Source organism: Camelus ferus, chromosome 27 (assembly GCF_009834535.1).
Source record: "Camelus ferus isolate YT-003-E chromosome 27, BCGSAC_Cfer_1.0, whole genome shotgun sequence".
Lineage (NCBI taxonomy): Eukaryota > Metazoa > Chordata > Mammalia > Artiodactyla > Camelidae > Camelus > Camelus ferus.
The window spans coordinates 17,878,912-17,901,375 of record NC_045722.1 but is presented as its reverse complement, the minus strand read 5'-3'; positions in this window follow the sequence as shown (position 1 = coordinate 17,901,375).

Sequence of the window (22,464 nt, the reverse complement as noted above, 5' to 3'; positions counted from 1 at the left end):
TCTAGGCCTTTTCATAATGGGTATCTAAGATATCAAACTGAATTTTTCACTTTTTAGGTAAGTCCAATTTGTGAATACATTTTTATTTGTGAAATGCTAAATGCTTTTATTTTGTTAGTGATGATGGGGCAAGGGATGCAAACACTTTGGAAGTAGTTTAAAGACCAACACTTGCTCCTGCTCTGGTATGTCAAACGTTCCTATATTTCCTGCCATGGTCCAGATAAGGGAAAGCATAGAGGAGCCTAGAGCTCTTGGAGGATATGAATGGAAGACATAAGACCAGCAAGATGCGATGGAGGAAGATCTGGGAGGCAGAGGGTGTCAACTGAAAAAGATACACAGTAAGAAAAGAGTCCAGGAAACCACAAAGTTGCAGGACCCTTGACTTGCAACCTCGTACTCCCACCCTCTGGAAAACACACATGGAAGCAGTATCAGGAGTACTGATCTCCAGTAGGGGCTGAATTGAAACTAGACCGCACGCTCTCTAACTGCTAAGACAGCCCTTCTACTGCAGGAAGAAGCTATATTCCCACTTAAAAAAGAAAAAAAAAAATTGGATCCTCAGTGACTTCAGCCCACCATAACTACTAGGGATATGTCCGAACTAGTGCTGGTGATCTGTCATGCCTTTAGAATTGATCTACCTTTTCCTTTATCCTTGAGATTTTGCAAAGTTGATATAAAATATCTGAGTGTGAACTTACTTAAGTTATCCTATTTAGTATTTAGCAGAACTTTTAAATACTTGAAGTCTTTCTCTTTTCTGAAAATACCTCCTTTTATCTCTTTGAATATTGACTTTCTACTCTTCTTTCTAGCTTCTACTGCTGGGACTGCTCTCAAATGACATTGGGTTTCTTCTTCTTCTTCCAAAGACTCTTAGTTCCCCATTCATAATTTCCATCACTTTATGCCTCTGTGATATTTTTCTTTCTACCTTCCAATTTTAAAATTTTCTTTTCTACAGTGTCTAATCTACTCTTCCAACCACCTTTGGGGGTTTCGTTTCTTACAAGGACTTGGTAAGAACATCAGCTCTTGTAAGAATGTGCACGTGTGTGTTGTGTGTGCGTTTGATTGTGTGCTAAGCACTTGAAGCAGTCTTTGTGGTGTACTAGACTTTTTTGGTTTGCATTCTCTTCTCCTTTTACATTTATTTTGACTGTTTCCTTTCTGTACTTCTTTTTTACTTATATAAATTGACTCTTTCCAATTAAAGTACAGGCATACTTTGTTTTTGGCATTTTGCTTTATTGTGCTTGCACATAATTACATATTTTACAAATTTAGGTTTGTGACAACCCTGCCTCCGGTAAGTCTGTTGGTGCCATTTTCCCAATAGCGTTTACTCACGTTGTGTCTCTATGTCACATTTTGGTTGTTACCATATTCCAAACTTTTTCATTACTGTTATATTTTTTATGGTGATCTGTAATCAGTGATCTTTGATATTACTATTATAATTGTTTGGAGGTGCCACCAGCTGCACTTGTATAAGATTATACACTTAATTGATAAATGTGTGTATTCTGGCTACTCCACCGACTGAATGGACATTCTCCCATGAACTCAGGCCATGAACATTGAAACACACAATACTGAAATACGGCAAGTTAATAATCTACAATGGCCTCTAATTTTTCAGGTGAAAAGAAGAGCTGCATGTCTCTTACTTTAAATCAAAAGCTAGAACTATCATTGTTTAATGAGGAAGGCATGTCAAAAGCTGGAATAGACCTAAAGCTAGCCTTCTTGCACCAAACAGTTAGCCATGTTGTGTGTAAAGGAAAAGTGCTGGAAGGAAATTAAAAATACCATTCCAGTGAACACAAGAATGATAAGAAAGCAAAATAGCCTTATTGCATGTAGAAAGTTTGAGTGGTCTGGATACAAGAACAAACCAGCCATAACATTCCCTTAAGCCAAAGCCTCATCCAAAGCAAGGCTCTAACTCTCCTCCATTCCATGAAGTCTGAGAAAGGCTAAGAATTTGCAGGAAAAAAAAAATAAAACAAAAAACAAAAAAAAATTTTCAAGCTAGCTGAGGTTGGTTCATGAGGTTTCAGGCAAGAAGATTTTTCCATAACATCAAAGTGCAAGGTGAAACAAGTGCTTATGTAAAAGCTGCAGCAAGTTGTCCGGAAGGTCTAGCTCAGATCATTAATGAAGGTGGCTTCACTAACAACAGATTTTCAGTGTAAATGAAATAGCCTTATATTGGAGGAAGATGCCATCTCGGACTTTCATAGCTAGAGAGGAGAAGTCTATGCCTGCCTGGTTGCAAAGCTGCAAAGGACAAGCTGACTCTTGTCTAATGCAGCTGGTGACTTTAAGTTGAAGCCAAGTCTCATTTACCATTCTCAAAATCCTAGGGCCCTTAACAATGATGCTAAATCTACTTCTGCCTGTGCTTTATAAGTGGAAAGGCTGGATGCCAGCACATCTGTTTACAACATGGTTTACTGAACACTTTAAGCACACTGTTGAGATCTACTGCTCAGTAAAAAGATGCCTTTCAAACTATGACTGCTCATTGACAATATGCACTTGGTCATCCAAGAGCTTTGATGGAGATGGACCAGAAGATCAAGGTTGTTTTATGCCTGTTAACATAAGATCCATTTGCAGCCTATGGATCAAAGAGTTATTTTGACTTTTAAGCCTCATTATTTAAGAAATATAGTTCATAAGTCTATGGCAACCATAGTGGCTCCTCTGATGGATCTGGGCAAAGTGACAGGAAACCCTTCTGGAAAGGATTCCTCATCCTTGATGCCATTAAGAACGTTCATGATTCATGGGAAGAGGTCAAAATATCAACATTCACAAGAGTTTGGAAGAAGTTGATTCCAACGCTTATAGATAACATGAATGGTCCAAGACTTTAGTGGAGGAAGTAACCACAGAAGTGGTGCAAATAGCAAGAGAAGTAGAGTTAGAAGTGGAGCCTGAAGATGTGACTGAATTGCTGCAATTTCATCACAAGACTTTAAGGGGTAAGGAGTTGCTTCTGATGGATGACAAAAGACAGACATTTTTTTGAGATCGAAACTACTCTTGGTGAAGATGCTGTGAAGATTGTTGAAATGACAACAAAGCATTTAGAATGTGACATAAACTTAGCTGTAAAGCAGCAGCCAAGTTTGAGAGGATTGATTCCAATTTTGAAAGAAGTCTACCCTTGGTAAATAGCTACTGAACAGCAATGCATGCTGAATGGAAATCATTCATGAAAGGAAAAGTCAATTGTGGTCAGAACTTTCTCTGAAGTATGCCTGTACATAGTACATTTTTTTTCTTTGAAGTATTCCAATGAATTGAGGAACTTTGAATCTGAAAGGAACCCATGTCATCCTCCTGTCTGATATTTCCAAGCAAAGATCTGGTGAGGCCAGTGTGTCCTGCTCTGTAACTATTCTCTTATCTGACTACTCCTCTTGGAAATTTACAGCTCAGTCATTCGTATCCCATCTTTCTCTCCTTCTTACCCCAGGTTTGGGATTTGATTTTGGTAGTGCATTTACTTCATAAGTACACCGGAGAGTTGTGTTTCTCACTGTGTCAACGAGGACACCACATTTCAACAAAATACTCTGTTGACTTGGCTTACCAGCATGTCAAGTTCATGCTGGTAAGGAGTTAACATGTGACTAAAATTTGATTATTTGCTTCCCAGCCTCTTCTCTTGCCAATAAACTGCTCTCTATCATATGTGTGATAGCCAAGTGTTATGCTAACCAGCGCTTCAAGCCTTTGGGGACAATATCAGAGGAAGCTCAGAATTAACTACTTTTCCCATGTAAATCGCCAGTGGAGAAAACACTCTCTCTAGTTACACGGTAGTTTCATATGAAATTTAGTTGTAACATTTACAGATCTGATGTTCACTAACTGTAAGTCTGAAATTTTTTCCCCCGGTGTATGTAAGATTTTAAACTGGCAGGAAACTATTGAAGAGGGTATGTCTTTAACATTTTTGATTGAAAAAGTTCTTATTGATTCAACTAATAACAATTTATTAAACAACTACTACGAGCTAGTTAGCGTCTGACTCATTCTGGGTTCGCCAGGAGGCAAAGCCTGAGACAACAGCTGCTGTGCTCCTTCTCTGGTTGGGAGCACGATCCCAGGAAAGCAAAAAGGAGGGGAACGAAGACCAAGGGAGGGAAAAGGAAGAGCCCCAGTGAGGTTTCTCACTGAGCCATCGACCATGTTATAACAGATCTTGCATCACTGCTTTCGAAGAGATCGTTTAAACGGCTGGGACTCATCACAGTCCATCCTGAAGGAGGAAGGAATAAGGCTTCATCCACTTGCTCTGGTCTCCTATTGGTCCGAGACTTGCCACACACACTGCGCGTTCACTTCCTGGATTGCGCATGCGTCAGCCACAATCACGACGCCTTGGAAAATGATGAGTAAGAGGTGAAGCGCTTTGGGGCTGTGCCTCTGTGATGCTGGGCGGAGTCTTCCTAGAACTGGGCTTCCCAGTGTTAGCCGAGACGAGAAAAACAGCCAAAGGCCCAGGACACGGGTGAGGCTGTTCGGATCTGACACATATGCTAAGAAAACCATGAGAAGGGTCTTCTTCCAGGGAGAGTGATGGTTAGATATGAGTACCAAGAACAACAACAGCAACAAAAACTACAATTACTGTGCAAATCCCACAGCAGTGATGCTCTGAGACCAAATATGAAGGCACATTAATGCAATCAATTGAAAGAAGAGAAATTAATACCTAAGCTAATACCTAAAGGGAGGTTAGAAGTTATTTAGTCCAAAAGAAATTAGATAGAAGGAAAGTGTTTTAGGGTGAAGGAACCAAATGTGCAAAATTACAAGGAAGAACGGTCATCATCTAGGGGAAATGTAAAGAATCCAATAGCTTCTTCCAAAATGTGTGGACTACATGGATAGCAGTGAAAATTTTTCTACATATAAGCAAATGTATTTATTGTAAAAGAGGTACACAAAAGGATTTTGTCGCGATAAGCTCTATGCACGTTATCTATCAGAGAAAGAAGGCAGCTGTATTTCAATGAGGGAAAAAGTACAGCTCATTGTCTAACCATCTAGTCCCCATCAGATATTCTTATTATAATATAATAACAATAATTAATAAGGATGACAGACAACCATTTGTATTTGTAATAAAAGAGTAATTGTTGCTCATTTTCTTTTGGTAGTGCCACTACTGAATTAATCATACCCTTGATGAATTACTGAAACACAGTCTTATGTTATTGTAGGTGTCCCTGTCTTTTGCAGCTGTTTTGAGACTGTTTTTTATTATGAAATGTTATAGTAATGGCAAAATTCAACAATTGATAGAGATGGGTAAAAAGATAACTTTTCTGGTTTTTTTTTTTTTTAAATGTGTCTTTTCATGAGCATGTATGTGTTTAAATTATGTATGCATGTATTATTGTATCTTTTAATAGAAGACCAACGGACTTTTTTCAGAAATCCCTAAGTTAAACAGGCAGAAAAAAAAAGGCATAGAATTTCTTCTCCCTAATTTTGGTGGATTGAAGCCAGGAACATAATGACAATTTAATGTGGTACACCATGTCACGTAGAAATATAAAACCCACTGACGTGAAAAAAAAAAGAAAAGAAAAAGAAAAAAAAAAAATCTCTCGTGAAAGGTTAGGGAATTAGAATGTCCCTGAGTCACTGAAATCTTACTGGTTGGTTTGTTTGTTTGCTATTTAGCATAGAAATTCAATGTGATAATTGCAAATAGTTTAGAAATTTGGTGTAAGTGTCCTGTTCTCAAAGTGATTTATTCGGTCCATTTATTCCTCCAATGCCGCTAAACTCATTCTACAGACCAAACTCCCTTCAGTGATTTTCAGTTCTCTAAATGACCCCCAAATACTTTATGACGAGGACTGCAGCGTAACTTTGTAAAATGGACATCACCTTCTGACGTGGGTGAAATATCGTATGGTTGAAACAATATTAAGCACTAATGTCACGCTTTGCCGAGCAACTTTGGTAACAGTTTCAAAGTAGTGGCAACTTTTTCATTGCTGATTACGAATTTGGCGCAGTAACTTGGTCTTTTGTTCATCCGCTGGGTATTAATTCGGAGCAAACAGCATAATTATATTAGTGAAAATTCCACAAGCTCTAGCATGTTTGTTGTTGTTGGTTTTTGTTTTTTGTTTTTTGTTTTTACAGCAGCAAACACACTGCTGGCCATTATGGCCAAAATTGTGAGATTCCTTGGCTGACGCTAGCGTGCTGTCTGATGACATCAGGGGCTTTTAGCAATCCTGTTGTTACAAACGGATAGCATTTTAATGGCAGGCGAGAACATGATAGCTCTGCCCACTAGTATTTTCCTATGTCCAGAAGAACCGTATGCTAACGTCGCTCCTCATTACATGGATTTAGATGGAAAAAGAATTCTATCATGTCCCTTGAAATACAATTACATGACCATACTGTAATCTGTCCACCATATGAGGCAGCTGTTCAGTTCTCCCTAACCAATATTATAAAGCTGTTCTATTTTACTGGCTAAACATGTTCATTCTGCACTGAGTACCCTATGAATGCAAGTTGCAGACAAACAGCTTCCTCCTAGAAGCATTGTTGGGGCTTGTAGGGGGCTAATTCTGAGCTAGCTGAAAAAGATAGGAATTGCATAATTAGAGATCAAAACATGATGGTTATTCAGGGTAGATTGGGAAGTATTGCTTTAGGTCTGGGAGCCAAATGGTTTTTTCCATAGTGCATTCTTGAACTCAATTCGATACCCTGTGACCGACAGCACTGGGAACTAGGGGGCTCCCAGTCAGGTGGGCTAAGCCTTCTCTGCTAAGCCAACTGTGAGATTTAAGAAGATACTGCAGTCTTTGAGGGCAGGCAGAAAGTAACCAAACCGTGTGGGCTCAGTTCCTCCTTCCAAATCCATCCACCATATAAGTCTGCTTCATCCCTGGTGGGAAGGGAGCGGGGGAGGGGACTGGATAGTTTGGCCACTGGGACCTTCCTTCCACAGGAAAACCAGAGATAGGACCCTTTCCCCCTTGCTGCCAAAACCCAGGAGGTCAGACAAGGCTGCCTTGAAGATGTCCTCTACCTTTTATGAACCATGCCAGGCTATGCCAACATGACTGAGGAGATGCATGAGTTACTGGCCATTGAGGCAGAGTGGTTTTTAACACCCTGTCCTGGAATTCCAGAAATGCTTAAAAAGTGTATTCCTTTTTACTCCCTTCAGTCAGTGGCTCCCTATTGCCCTTAGGATAAAGTCAAAACCTGTAGGCAGTAAATCCAGTGCTTTCTGGCCTCTGGACAGCTTAACCTCGCCTACCTGTGTCTGCTGTTCCCACCTGTACCTGAGCCTCCAGTCTCACTGGGTAATTCACAGGCCCAGGAACAGGCCACACTATGTTTCTAGGGGAGCTTTGTACCAACGACTTCCTCAGTCTCGAATGAAATCACTGTCATTATTATGCCCCTTTTGTAGATGAGACATATGATGTGTGGATACGTGGATTACCCAAGGTCACACAGTAAGTGCCGGAGTTGAGAGTTAAACTCGTTTGTCTCACTGCAGGCATGAGCTCTTCATCTCAGGGATACATCCAGCCTCTGATTTAAAGCAGCTCAAAGGGTGGGTATAGCTTAATGGTAGAGTGCATGCTTAGCAACCATGAGGTCCGGGGTTCAATTCCTAGTACATCTATCAAGAAATAAGTAAGTAAGCCAACCTAATTACCTCCCCCCAAAACAAACCAAAAATAAATAAATAAATAAACTATATTTCAATTAAAAAATGTTTTTTAAAGAATAAATAAAGCAGCTCTAACATGTCCTGAAATACCAGGCACTTAATAAATTTTTGTCTCCTCCAATCAATGGGATAAAATCTTCTGTTCATGTTAGTGATTTATAAATAGGTGATTAATCCACTCTCATTTTCCATATTTCAAATTTGATAAGAAATGCAAATTCAATAATAGTTCACTTTAATTTTCTACTAGTATTGAAGTTTGAGTAACTTTGATAATATCCCAGATGATCTGAAGTTTGAAAAAATAGCAATGGAAGCATCCCACATTTTCCAGAAATGAGATGCCAGCTCTCAGAAATACAGATATTGAATATTATAAGAAATATTTCTATTTAAATAAATATTAAATATTCACAAGTTTTAAATATACTTTTTCCTAGCGTCCATACTTTTTTAAGAAATACTTTTTTTGAAATGTATCAAGGGCACTTGAATTCCATTCAATGCATAATATAATTTAAATAATAAAACCACTAGGAAAATGGAAACTGATAGAGATAATAACATAGAGCTAATCAATGACATTGCCTCTTAAAAATAAAGTTTATTTCATTTACTTTACTATAAATCACAATTTTCATTGTGAAAAATTTGAAAAATAGTTTAAAGTATCAAAGAAAACTTATCCACAACCATATTACTTACAGATGATTTCTACTGGTATTTTGATATCAATCTTTAAAATTTATTTATTTAGCCTCTGTTTCGTCATTAATGTCATTCAGGAGAGAATTTTCAATTCTGCTTTATCACTTGCCAATTTACCATGTATATTTTCCCTGTTACTAGGAACAATTCATAAACAGAAATTTACTTTCTCATTCCACTATAAGGATATTTCATAATGTACTAACCATTTCCCTTTTGGATATTTTTTATACTCAGATTTTTGTCACTATAAATGACATGATATTGATCATGATGGGACTTCAGGCGTGAAACTTTCTTTCTTTGCTCCAGGTAACCTTCTTGGTCCAAAGGAAGTCTTCTAAAAGTATTTTAAAAACTCAAATTCCTGGTACGGTGGGCATCCTATTTTAAAGACTTCCCATACAGATTGTCAATTTGCCTTATAAAAAAGCATGTGTCAGCTGACATTCATACTAGTTATTTGTCTCCTTTAGTCTCTAAGTTTTATTTTCTAAGTCTAGAATTAAAAACAACAACAAAATGCTCAATACAGAAGCTCCAATGTGCCAACTTGTAGAGACGCTACAATTAAAGGACCAGTTTCTACATATGGTCCTCAGTCCGTGCATCCTCTCCTTTCATCATCCTCTTGCCTTTGCTTTGGTTTCCAGGCTGGACTCAGGGAGTGCTTGGCATGAATCTCTCTGGGGAAGTGTTCCTAGGTCCGACCAGCCTCTGTGAAATCATCAAGCGTGGAAGGAAAGAGGGAGGGTCACATGGCACATGCTGTCAGTAATTTCACTCTTCAGCTTCACTGTTTCCCTCATGATTTCCTGCTCCACATACTTCCAGTTTCAAACACTAGTAATAGCCATTGCCCTAATGCTGAGGGAGTAGAGAAACTAGTAAAAAAAAAAAAACATTAAAAATGTAGGGGTGATGGGGTGTGGGATAGAGCATGAGGGTGTCTGTGTTTGTATACACGTGTGTGAAATGGTGCATGTGTGTGTCTGAAGGCGTGAGTGTGGGTGATACAGAGTTACTGGGAAAGAGGTGGAAAAGTAGGAGAAATAAAAGAAAAAAAATCATTCAAGCAATCTGAAGAGTTTGAGACCAAAAAATAAGAAAAGAAAAGGAAAGGAAAGAAAGAAGGAAGGAAGGAAGGAAGGAAGGAGGATGGAAGGAAGGAAGGAAGGAAGGAAGGAAAGAAAGAAGAAAGAAAGAAAGAAAGAAGAAAGAAAGAAAGAAAGAAAGAAGAAAGAAAGAAAGAAGAAGAGAGAGAGAAAGGAGAGAGAAAGATGAGAGAGAAGAAGAAAGAAGAGAGAAAGAAGAGAGAGAGAAAGAAAGAGAAAGAAAGAGAGAAAGAAAGAAAGAGAGAAAGAAGGAAAGAGAGAAAAACAGACCAGAGATGAGGCACAGACGTTATTTAATCTGAAGATACAGTGTGTGATCACTTGGAAATTAGTTTAAACACCGAATTTGACTGCAGTAGGTCTAAAGTAATAATACTTGTTACTCCATTTGCCTTTCCATAAAGTCTTTCCTCCAAATAGATTCTATTTTTGAGGAGAGTCATTTAACCAAGTTTGCATAATTATGTGTGCAGTTAAAAACAGAAAGATATGGCCGTTTGAAGATCTGGGCAGAAAAGCTACCTAAATACAGCTGACGGCGTGTGCATGCTCATTAGTAAAGAAAAATCATGGAACTGTTTACCTTGAACTGTGAAATAAACGCAAGTTCCCCTTGAATCTAGTCTCTTAAAGGCTAGTCCGTCACCACTGACTTTTTGTCATAAATTTTAAAATAATTGCATTTCTAGTTAATCATACATTTTCATTTTTTCTTAATCTTACTTAGAATCATAATACCTTGTGAGTTAGCTGCATTCAGGGCACATGTGAAGAACATCATGTCACCAAAGCGTTTCTGTGACTTTCAGGCATGGGTCTATCTGTCTGATATTTCAAAATCTAGACGTTCATGCCTTGAGCTGTTTTTCTTATGAGCCCCCAGCTCCTTAGTGCACTGCATTCTGCACTGTTTTCTGGGTCTTAAGTTGCTTCTATCTTATAGTTTGCTTTCACACTATCTAAAATATTACATTTGATCTTTAGCCCCTAAAATAAATGATGATTTGAGTGTGGGTCCACCTGTAGTTTCTTTTTTTAAAAAATATTTTTTATTGATTTATAATCATTTTACAATGTTGTGTCAAATTCCAGTGTAGAGCACAAGTTTTCAGTTATAGATGACCATATATATATTCATTGTCACATTTTTTTCTCTGTGAACTACCATAAGATCTTGTGTATACTTCCCTGTGCTATACAGTATAATCTTGTTTATCTATTCTAGATTTTGAAATCCCAGTCTATCCCTTCCCACCCCCCGCTCCCTTGGCAACCACAAGTTTGTATTCTGTCTGAGTCTGTTTCTGTTTTGTATTTCTGTCTTGTTTGTTTGTTTTTTTAGATTCCACATATGAGCAATCTCATATGGTATTTTTCTTTCTCTTTCTGGCTTACTTCACTTAGAATGACATTCTCCAGGAGCATCCATGTTGCTGCAAATGGCATTATGTTGTCAGTTTTTATGGCTGAATAGTATTCCATTGTATAAATATACCACATCTTCTTTATCCAGTCATCTGTTGATGGACATTTAGGCTGTTTCCATGTCTTGGCTGTTGTAAACAGTGCTGCTGTGAACACTGGGGTGCAGGTATCATTTTGAAGTAGGTCCACCTCTAGCTTCAAAGGAAAATGACATTTGAAATAAATTAAATAAATGCCAAAAACATCACAAACTGTAGCTCACACACACGTACACACACAGAAGTTTGTGCAGCAATTTGTCTCTTAACAGGGCCAAGAACTTTACCATAAGCTGGATAATCTGAAGTAGAAAATCAGACATTTGTGGTCTGTTGACTAAGTCATCTATGTTTTTGTTGTTGTTTTTCCATGCGTTTATATGATTGTTCCAAGAGGTGAATATTTTAAAACGTTGCCAGAACATCTGTGTCAGGGGAGTGAGGTTGACGTGATTCCTGGCTGGTTGTAGAGGTGGAGCTGGCTGTGTTCTTCTTATAATATAGATGAACCGTTTGACAAGATAGTCACCGATAAAATGGATATTCTAATGTCTCCTGCTGAAATCACAAAATATACTAAAATGTTTGCAGTTCATAAGGGTAATACTACTTAGGGTAGGACTAACACGGCTAAGTGATCACCTATTGTCTGAAACTTAATTTTCCTTCCATTAACGAGGGGACAGGGGATGGGGCAAGCATCACTCAGCTCCTCAGGATGACACAGAAGCATTTCAGGAGAAAATCCTATTTTAACTTTGATCACCTCCCATCGCTGCTCTGTGCCCTTAGGCGGGGAGCTGTGTGTTTCCCCTGGGTATGCATGCTTAGTCCGTTCCCTTTGTCCCAGCCTAACGCTTTTCTCCCTGCAGTAAAAATCCCTCGCCTGAATTCCTACGCTTCCTTAGCAACCCTAACTCGGAGCTTGTCTGGGTCTCCTCCAGGCCACCAGCGGTTCCCCCCTTTGTGATGCCAACAGAACTTATCTATTGTATGGTAAATATTTGCTTACAGTTCAGGGCAACTTGAAGGCATTCAAGGAGGAGTTTATAACAAAAACAATCATAATGTTTAATTCTTCCTTCCTCTCCTGCCTACCACTAGGTAGGGAAGGTAATAATAAGTAAATGTTGTCTGAAAGAATGATGAATGAATGAATGGCCTTGTATCAACCACAGTATCTGTGAAAGATGATTAAAATGACACCAGGAAGGAGATAACTAATATAATTTCACTGGTTTTAGAAAGTCCGCAGCTGAGGCTTTGTGGAGACCAATGGTCCTATCTCCTGCTCCACTGTATTGTGTTAGCAATGATGTATTACATCCCATTTAAAAACAGGCTTCTTATTCAAAAGATTTTTTTTTTCCGTAAGAGGTAAATCAGTTATGAAGGTGAAAACTATATGATGCTGAAGAAATAAGGAAACTCCTAAATAGTCAGAATACTCAAATTGTAGAAAGTTTTGCAGAAGAAGTCTGAGTGTGTAGATTTGTTAACAGAGTGAGTATCCTCAAATTTGAGTTAGAGTGAAAAGAGAGTAGGGGGGGTGTATAGCTCAAGTGGTAGAGCACATGCTTAGCATGCATAAGGTCCTGGGTTCAATCCCCAGTACTTCCTCTAAAAAATAAGTAAACCTAATTACTTTCTCCTAACTACAAAAAATAACAAGTAAAAAAAAAAAAAAAAAAAGAGAGAGAGAGAGAATTGAGAAAAAAATTAAGTAGAATCAGCTGAAAAGTGGACATAAATCTTCATGGTATAATTTCAAACATCTTTCATCACTATTTGTTTTTATCTTAAAAAAATATGTTTGTTGTATTTAGTCCCAAATTTCCAAGCTTTGTGCTTCTCCTTTGCTGCAATGTTATCAGCTGGAAGGGAAAGCTGGCCATGAAACTGTTATGCTAAGCACTTCCACAGGGACTTATGGCTTTAATAAGTTGGAAACCTGCTCTTAAGGAAAAAAAGAAAATAATCATTGAAGATGCATTAGAGGAAAAAAAAAAAATAAACTACTTGGTTGTCCATGGAATTCACACTTCCTGTACCACGGAATTCAGCACTTGTGCCCTGAGGTCTCACCAAAGGGTTGGAGCAGAGCAGCTACTTATCTATGGAGAAAGATTATTTTTTTTGTTCACAGGCACAGCAGAGCAAGACCAGAGTACACACTCATTGCCTGGATACCCAGCAGTTATTCCAACTCCCCAGTGGACTGGACATTCCAAGATCAGCAATGCTTCATGCAGGTAAGCACTCAATAAATATTTTTCAAAAGCTTAGATGAACATTAGAAAAAACATGAATATTCTCTGATGACTTCATTCCCCCAAGGTTGATCAAATTCTCACCTTGTACAAGTGTACGGGAAATAAAATCAACTCACATTCAAGAGGATTTGCGTATCAGCCTAACCTGCCTTAGACCCTCTTTAGATGTTAACATTTTATTCTAATAGTCTTGCAAATTTTAACCAATTCTGAAAGCAATATGCAAAAACACAGTAACCGTGCTTCAGGACCCCAATGAAAAGAGATGAATCTTCTCTCTGCCAAGGTGTTCTTTTTTTTTTTTCCCCCTAGTTAACCTTATTGGTTAAAACTTACATTGAAAACAAAAGAAAACGAAGCACAGGTGACTTAAGAAAGATCACCTAATGGTTAAACAAATAATGATACTGTGAGTATTGTTTGAAAGAAAAAAATCCTCTGAGTCATGTGAGTACTCGGTGAAGGGGAAAGGGGCTGGTTCGCCTTCCCAGCAGTGAGACTTCCTCTGGGTTTCCTGCTTTCCCACCACCTCCCTCCACTGTCCCACAAAACCCCACCCTCAGTGAAGGCGGGCAGGTTTTCCTACTTAAGACTACGAAGTTTGGATGCTTCCTCACGAGGTTGTTTGAAAGTTTCAGTCCTCTGTGGTCAGAAAGGGGAGGCATGGGCGAATGGACCTGCACCCAGATCCACCTGTGACTGAAGTCCAATCACCCGCTTAGGTTCAAAGCAATCACCCACTCACCCACTGGTCTCTCTGGATGATTGAAAGTGGCTGAAGCAAGTCCACATGGGTTTAGAGAGCCACTCAAAATGACTGTAAAAGTGGGCTGTCCACCGAGAAGCCGGGTCACTCCGCTGACCAAGAAGAAGGGGAAGGGGCGGTGATGGACTTCCCGGGGGGCTCCCGGGGAGCGTGGGATAATGAGAGCGTGTCGCATCTTCCTCATTCCTACTATTACATAAATGCTGTATTTGCTAAGCTAGTTCGCTCCCCGACCACCCCACAAGCAGTTCATAGACAATAAAACACCAGGAATCCCTGAAGAGGGGTAAAATGCTGACATGATTTAAGAAGGAAGACTCTGATAAGAAGATAAAAATCTAATAAACAGAGTCTAGAGAACCTTGGTGCGTCTCAGGCGCTTGCCAGGGTAAGCAAAACCGTCCCAAGGAAAACAAAAGGCGCCTTAATCGCAAGAACATTCCACTCACAGACCATCTGAAGGAGAAAGTTAAGGCCGTGACCTCTGCAGGCTGCAGTTATGAGCGCTCTGACAAGAAAATATTTGATTTGGTTCAAGAAGCAAAATCAGTCACCGGATTTTTTAATATCTCTCTTCTTCCATGAAAGAAAACAAAAATAATATATTTTGTATGTGCTTGAGAGAGAGCGATGTGTAGAGGGTAAATATTTCTCCCACCTATGTAGTTTTTCTGTTTAACTTGGTCATAATTTTTCTAGAATTTTAATCAACCCCAGGAAAAGGCAGATTCACAGGCCCATTGATTTCCCTTTTATAATTAACGCACAGCTCCCGAAGGCGCATCTTAAGTTTCACCCACGAATCTGCAAATATGTAAAGACATACATTCTCGACCAGAACCCATAAGAGAGTCATGAAGCTGTGAATTTATTGCTGAAGATTTAGGTAGGGCTCAAAAGAATGTATCTGTGCCTTTGAAATCTCGAACAGAGCATTGCATAGAAAAATGCTGAAATGTTACCTACGCTCCCAGACTAATTCAAAACAAAACCTTTAAACTGGTTGAAATGCTGAGCCATTTTGCTGCAACATTGATAAAACATTCTTAATAAGAACTATGTATGTAGACATGTATGTATTTGCTATTTAAAGAAAACAAGTCAAATTAGGAAGGGGAAAGCTGTGATGGAGATTTTTAAGGGCTCTTTGAGGACATTTTTAAGAACTCATTGTTTGCTGATATTGGTCATGGTTAATTTTAAGATTCAGGGCTTTCTTTTTCACTGGATACAGAAGAGAACTGCATGCATGCTCACCAGGCATAAATGGTGGGGATTTTTTTTTAATATATATATATTGACTTTTCTCTCCCCAAGGGGAAGGAAAATGGGACGGAGGTATAAATGGATGTGATCTAGAGGCAAGTAGAGAAGGAATGAGATGAGGAGGACAGAAGTGAGAACAAAATAACCTTGGGTGGAATGACCTTACTGGGAAAAACGAAAGACAGAGAACAGGCTGAGTTCCCTTTCCCATCCTCTGGGCAGGGAGCTGGGAAGCAAGACTGGGTCAAAGAGCAAGCCTGGAGAATTTCCCAGAGTATTCAGGGCTCAGGAGCGCTTCATGGCCATTTGATGATCAAAGGGTCCAACAAAGAGATGGGTGAAGGGAGGCTCTGATTAGGGAAGGGGGCAGGGAAGAGCAGAGTCTTGGGTTATGGAGCAGGTGAGAGCCTGATTTGCAACTATTCCCTGTTGTGTCTGCTTTGAACCCTGGATGACGGAGTAAATTTTCTGGTGGGGGCATATTTAATTCTAGAATTTTAGAGCTTTACAGGAAGCTGCCAAGGGAAAACAACTTTTATTCTTTGAACCAAGCTTTTTTCTTTTTTAATAAGAAACATATTTAAAGCAGGTTATTATTTTTTTATCATGAATATACACGTTTCAAACTGAAGTGGAGATTCAACAGCTATGTAATCTGTTTGAGGACATTAGCTGAGAAATTGTTTCCTCTGGACTGTTGGAATATTTAGTCTATCAATGGTCTGTTAACCAGAAGACCACCACTTTATATGATAACATATAGACATACTTCCAAGAGACCAGTCTTTAATATTATGCCCTCATTGAGCATGGAAACAGAAGGTCAAAATTGCCTACGAAACTTATTAACAAAGTCTACAATTAGAATAAAGAAAATTCAATTATATGAAATTAAACAGCTCTGAACCTTGACATCAGATGTATGTTAATGTGCTTGTTGTTATTCAAATTTAGATATCTTATACTTGGGTTTGCCTGAGTTCACACTATCCTCCTGGGTAATAACAATTTAAAGAACTATGTAACCACAAATTTTTTGGACAACGTTTTATTTAGAAAGTGTATTAAAAGCATGGACTTTGGAGTCAGGCGGCCTGGTTTCAAATCCTGGTGCCATCATGAACCAGCTCTGTGACCTTGAGCAAATGACTTAACCTCTGTGAGAATTAATTCTCTCATTTCTAAAATCGAGTGAAAATAATGCTTATCTCAAAGGAAAGTTGTGAGAATTAGATGAGTTAGTTTAGGTAAAGTATTTAAAACAGTATCCAGCACAGAGTAACAATTAGCTATTTTTTTTAATTTATAAAAGTAATATGTGAATGCAGAAATGTATTTCAAAAAGAAAAAAATGATATCTTAATCCTCACAGCTGAGGATGATCACTCCTTTCCCTAGTTCTTAATCTCCGTGTTCGTTTTTTATGAAATTGAAGTTAAGTGCATGTATGCTTTTATTTATTTCTCTTATCCTTTTTCTCATTAAATACTATAAATAGATATAGGTTGATAGATACAGATATAGATAAATACCTAATATTCTCTCAGATGAATGTAACAAAGTTTAATCAAACCTTTCAGATGTTTGGATGCTTTACAAACAAATGCCAGGATAAATAATGCTACACTGAACATCTTTTTATACAATCTCATTTCTGTTTTTCTAATATACTTTGGGTAATTAAAAATAAATATTGTATTACTATGTGAGGAATGCCAAACATATAAGAAAATACTCATTAAATAGTTTTAAATTTGAAAGCAGGAACACGGCAGAAATTGAACCCTTCGAGGGCTCCATTCAAATTTAGCAGGATCAAGATATTTGTCCCCTTTTCCTCATCTATCCCTCAAAACTCATCCTCTGGATTTCCTAAAATTCATCAAATTAATTGGTGAAAATCTAGTTTAGAAAGATTTGTACACATTAACTTATATAAGCTTAATTATAAAGAGTTTATTTTAATTAATGTGAACAGTTTGATTTGATAAGCAAAAATGAAATAGACATCCCAGTTGATTAAGCAATATTTAGGTTCCTTTGGAAACCCTATTAATGCCACTTTAGAATGTGAACTAAATGGATCAAGTCTGCCCCTCACCCTGCTTTGATGTATGGTGTGGATGTGCGGATGTGTTGTAAACTGACTTCTGGGCTGAGGGGTTCCACACTGCTCAATGTCATGAAACATCATGGATCATAAAAAAATTCTACCTCCTCTACTTGGAGATTAGGAATGTTAGTTACATTTATTCTCAGTTTGAAGATTTCAAACCTTTTCCTTTAAGACTTCCTCCTAATTCCTAGGATGCAACTTGATTTCTCAAATGGGAGTAGCTCTCATTATACCTTCAAGGAGGCTGAACACTGAGCATTTCAGGCCAATATGAGTGAATTCTAATTTTAAAAAATCTGGAGAATATACATGAATGTATCCTTAGCAGGCATTTGAGTTACAAGAGTCATTTCCTGTTAAATGCATTTAGTATTCTAAGTGCAATTTGGGTTTTTTTCAAATTCGGATAGTATGGATTTTATTTACAAAATAATAAAATTAAAAAAACTCTCCTTTTGTAGAGAAAAATATTAAGAATAAAAATCTCAAATAATATATTTATAGGGGCAAAGTAAAAAGGTAAATTGCAATAATAGATATAAAAAGCAAAGTAGCATGTTTGTTAGATTTTCCCATCCCTTAAGTTTAGCTCAGATACATTTTTTACCACAATGTGCTCTTATTGTCATTTTAAAGAACCACTTTTTATTACTTGACAATCTTTGAATATCAAGAAATGCTCTGGGAAGGAAAATTTTACAAATGGGTCTGAAAAAGTAAGCACTTTTCAAACACTGTTTAAAAGGTTCTTTTTATATTTATTGTTCACTTTTGTAAAGCAATGAGAGACAAGATGTAAATACTTTCTATTTTATTTTAAAAGTAATGATGACTTATTGTGACATCAAAAATTAACAAAAATATCTATAACTTTCCCCTTATTTCAACTTCTAATATTTCATCTCTTTGAAGGTGACAAAAGTTAAACATTTAGTCATTCACTTATTCATAGTGTGGTAAAATATAAACATATATGTATGCATATATATATAATCATATATAAATGTGTAAATTTATGAACACAAAATAGAATCATGTCACATTTTATTTTATAATTTGTTTTTAAAATGATCAATACATTAAAAGCATTTTCCTTTTCATTATCTACAGTTTTAATTCTTGGGTAAGTATTCTCGTTTATAAGTGAATGGGGACTTTGTTTTCATATCTTGTTGTAATTACTGGTTGAAAAGTAAAAATTTCAATGAAATAATATGGAGGATTCTTTGGAGGAAAAGTTTGATATTAAAGGGACAATAAATAATTGTCTGTGCTGGATTAATGATATTCTCTTAATTGTATTCTATGTAGGTAAGCAATGTTTGCCCAGCCATTAGCCAGCAAAGGTTATGTGTTGGTGCTCCTTGAATCCATAGTTACTTCTTTTGCTTTGGCAAAAAAAAAAAAAAAAAAAAAAATAGAAAAGATTGCATTGCCATGAAGAATGTCTAGAAGCAACTGCTTAAGACTGTGCAAGACAAATTCTTGAGAAATCAATTTGCGCAGAATTCGGACAGAAACTGAGAGAAAGATGGGTGGCCTCAGTTATGTCCTCCACTTTCACCCTGAGCAGCCGGAACACATTTCTCAGGCTGCTGTCCAAATGATATGTGGCCTGCGGTGTGGAAAAAAGGGCTTGAAGGTAATGGTCCTTATTCAAGTGGAAGCTGAAGGCTCTTATCTTTCTCTCTAGATCTCCTGATTTCTTCCTCTCACCACATCCCAAGGGCCACGAGCCTTGTCTCACTGCATCATGATCTCGCCATCCACCTTCCTTCACAAGTAGAGCCAGCCTCCTGGGACAGAACCACAGAACAAACCATCACAACTTGTTGCCATGTTTTCTTTCCAAAGTGATAAGCCCTTTGTGTCTGTTGATGGTTAATCCAAATTCCCCTCCTTTCCTTTCCTTTACAAAGAGTCTCCAAGTACTGCTCTGTGAAAAACTGAGCCACACAATTGCTTTTTTTTTTTCTGATAACCCATATAAAGATACAGACCTTTGCAGATATATGGAAAAAAACAAACTTTTTGGCCCAAGGCGGGGAAAAAATGGAAGGGGGAAGGGAGAAAATGAGATGATTTAAAAGTAAATCTAAAGACAAAGTAGACTTAATTCCAGGTAAATAACCAGATTGACCTATAACACATCTGGTGCCAAAGACACGCGTGCTCTGTTGAAAGTCTCTACAGCGGAACCCCATGGAAAAGAAATTTACATGAAGGCTCCCCCTTCCCTCCACGTGGCACACTTAGAATTCTAGAAACCGGTTTACATCTTTGCCTCTTCCTCCTCTTCCCCCTCCCTCTAAGGCTGTATTCTTATCCCCGGAAGAAGTCAGAGCCAGTTATTGTACACAAATCATCTCCCGGCTGAAGTTTTTGGTGGCAGCCAAGAGAGGAGAAGGGGGAAAAAAAATTAGAAAAATTTCAATTTCAGGACCATTATTATTTTCATTAATCATAAGAGGCGCTGTCACCCCTGTCCTTATTCTTTCGAAGGAGATCTATTATACGGTCCATTTAGTCCAAGCCATATTACCTCATATGTTTTCCTGGCTGACCAAATAAGACTTAAGAGATAAAACAATTTACTGTTCATTATGATCCGTGTCACTGGAATCAATCTATTAACCTACATTAACTGGATATGTGACGATATCTCACATACACGCTTCCTCGGTTTAAAGAAAAGGCAAGGAAGTGGGGAGGGGGGCCGAGAGAGTGAGGGAAAAGGAGAGGAAAGGAAATCGGAGCCCATAAAGTGCAGCAGACGTATAATTTGCCAAGCGAATACAACTTCATTTTCCAGTGCCCACTGCTGCGCCCTCCACATCTTCACGCAGCCCCTGACCTGTAAAGAAGTCTAACAAATTGGCTTCTATTGTGGAGCCAAAAGGTGCCATCAAAGAAGGGACGGTTCACTGGTCCTAAAGTATGATGGGAAATCTCGGGCTGGAATAAAGAGCTGCCGTTTTATGAAGTTAACCCATTGAGGTTAAAGGCGAGCGGGATGCTCCAGCCAGTGGGGCAGGAACAGCGGGAGGGGAGAATCCTGCCAGCCTCCTTGTTCACACACAGGGAAGGCAGCACCAGGTGAAGCGAGAGCCACACGAAGTTAAAATCGGAGTCAGCATCGTCTTCCTATTTTAAGCAATAAAAAATTCCCCCGCTGCATCTCTGGATGGTCCCTCTTGTTTCATTCTCTCTCCCCAACTCCATGGATGAAGGATCAGAAGCATCTCAAAAAAGGAAATGAATCGATGGGTGGTCTTGACGCATCCCTGCACAGAAACATAACTTTAGAGTAAACAGTAGAGCAGTTAAGGTGGGAGGTCACGAGAAAGTGCACCCGGCATCTCATTTATCCCGCATTTGCAACTTCTTGTGAATTGTTCATCCGGGCAATGGCTTGCCTGGCGTAAATTTCCCTCTGAGACTCCAGAGCCCGGTCCTTGGCTACCCAGCCCACAGGCGGATTTGAATCTCCACGCCTGGTGCACTGATCCAGGCCATCCAAGCTGCCAGCCTGCACAGGTTGTGCCCGATCTGGGTGAGATAACCACTTATTTCTATCCTGGGATGGAGGGAAAAAAAGCTGCAGAGTATATTCATTCCCATTTCATGGGTGATGGATTACCATAGGATCGCAAGGGGTAGAAATGCAAACCTTTGTCCTTCATTCAACTTTCTCAATCTGAGGAAGAAGGAAAAACACCTGTTCCATCACTGCCTGTTCCCTGGTGCATGGTAGAGCTGGGTGTGGGGCTGGAGGTGAGGGGTGAGGGGTGGGGATAACTTCCTTGAGTCCTTGCTTGCTGATCTGACCCATTCTCAAGAACAGGAAGTGGAAGGCAGTTGGCATTCTGGGTCAGCCACGTCATTGCTAACTAGTGCATTACTCTCATATGTGAAGAGTGCTGAAAGTGTGCAGTTACTTCATGTGTGCGGGTGACATCACTTTGTCTGCATGGATTTTCAAGGATGTATGCCTGGGCCAGGCCAGTGAAGTCATATTCCTTTTGGTCCATACCAACAGAACTGTTTTTATAAAGACCGTGAGGTGACTCTTCTGATGGAAGGTGCACGTGCAATTTCCTCCCTCCTTTCTCCAGAAGTACCAACAGGAAAAAAAAAAAAAAAAGAGATAAACAAAGCTAGCAGCAGAAACATCTTGATAACCTTCGTTTCTCCAAAGAGTTCTTGAAATGAGAAAAGATAGCATAAACTCTATTTGGACACAAAGGAAACTTCTTGTCTTCCAACTTTTAAGTCACTTAAACATTTTATAGCAAAGTTTTTTCTTCATTTTCTCATTCTTCCTACACTCAAAGTAGAGAATACAGCCTTGACTCTCTGCACTTCCAATGCTTGAGAGAGAGAGACAGAGACAGAGAGACAGAGAAGGAGGGAGATCAGGCATTCTGCAGCGTTCATGGAATGACGGGGGCTTGTCAAGTTCTTCCAGCGGGGAGAGGTGGGTCCTGCTTTGTCTCTTGCTAATAACTTTTCATCAGGGTTTGGCTTAAATTTAGATGCCCATCTCCATTTGGGTTTTGCCCGGAGCTTTGCCTGGCTCATCGCCCTTCTGACACCTTTCCCTCTGAGTCTGTATGTACTAGGATATTTTGCCTTATAGAAAGCACAGGATGAAGCATTTGGGGCCACTTCAGCTGGTGTGTCCATCAGATTGAAGTCCCCAGTCAGGAGAGTATTTTAAATAATTTCAGTCCTTTCATTTTATACTTATAAAAAAAGCAAAGTTAGACAAATAAATTAAAATAAATGTCTCCACTCATTCAACATGTATTTATTGAGTGACTTTCTTATGACACGTTCCAGGTGCGAGAGATTTAGGAGTGAGTAAGACAAAGTCCCTGCCTTCCTGGAGCTTTTCTTCTAGTGGGACAAGGAAAACATGACAGAGAGACATGCACATGTAAGCCAGATGGTGATGAGAGAGCGACAGAGGAAGACACAGCAGAGGAAGGAGGACACAGG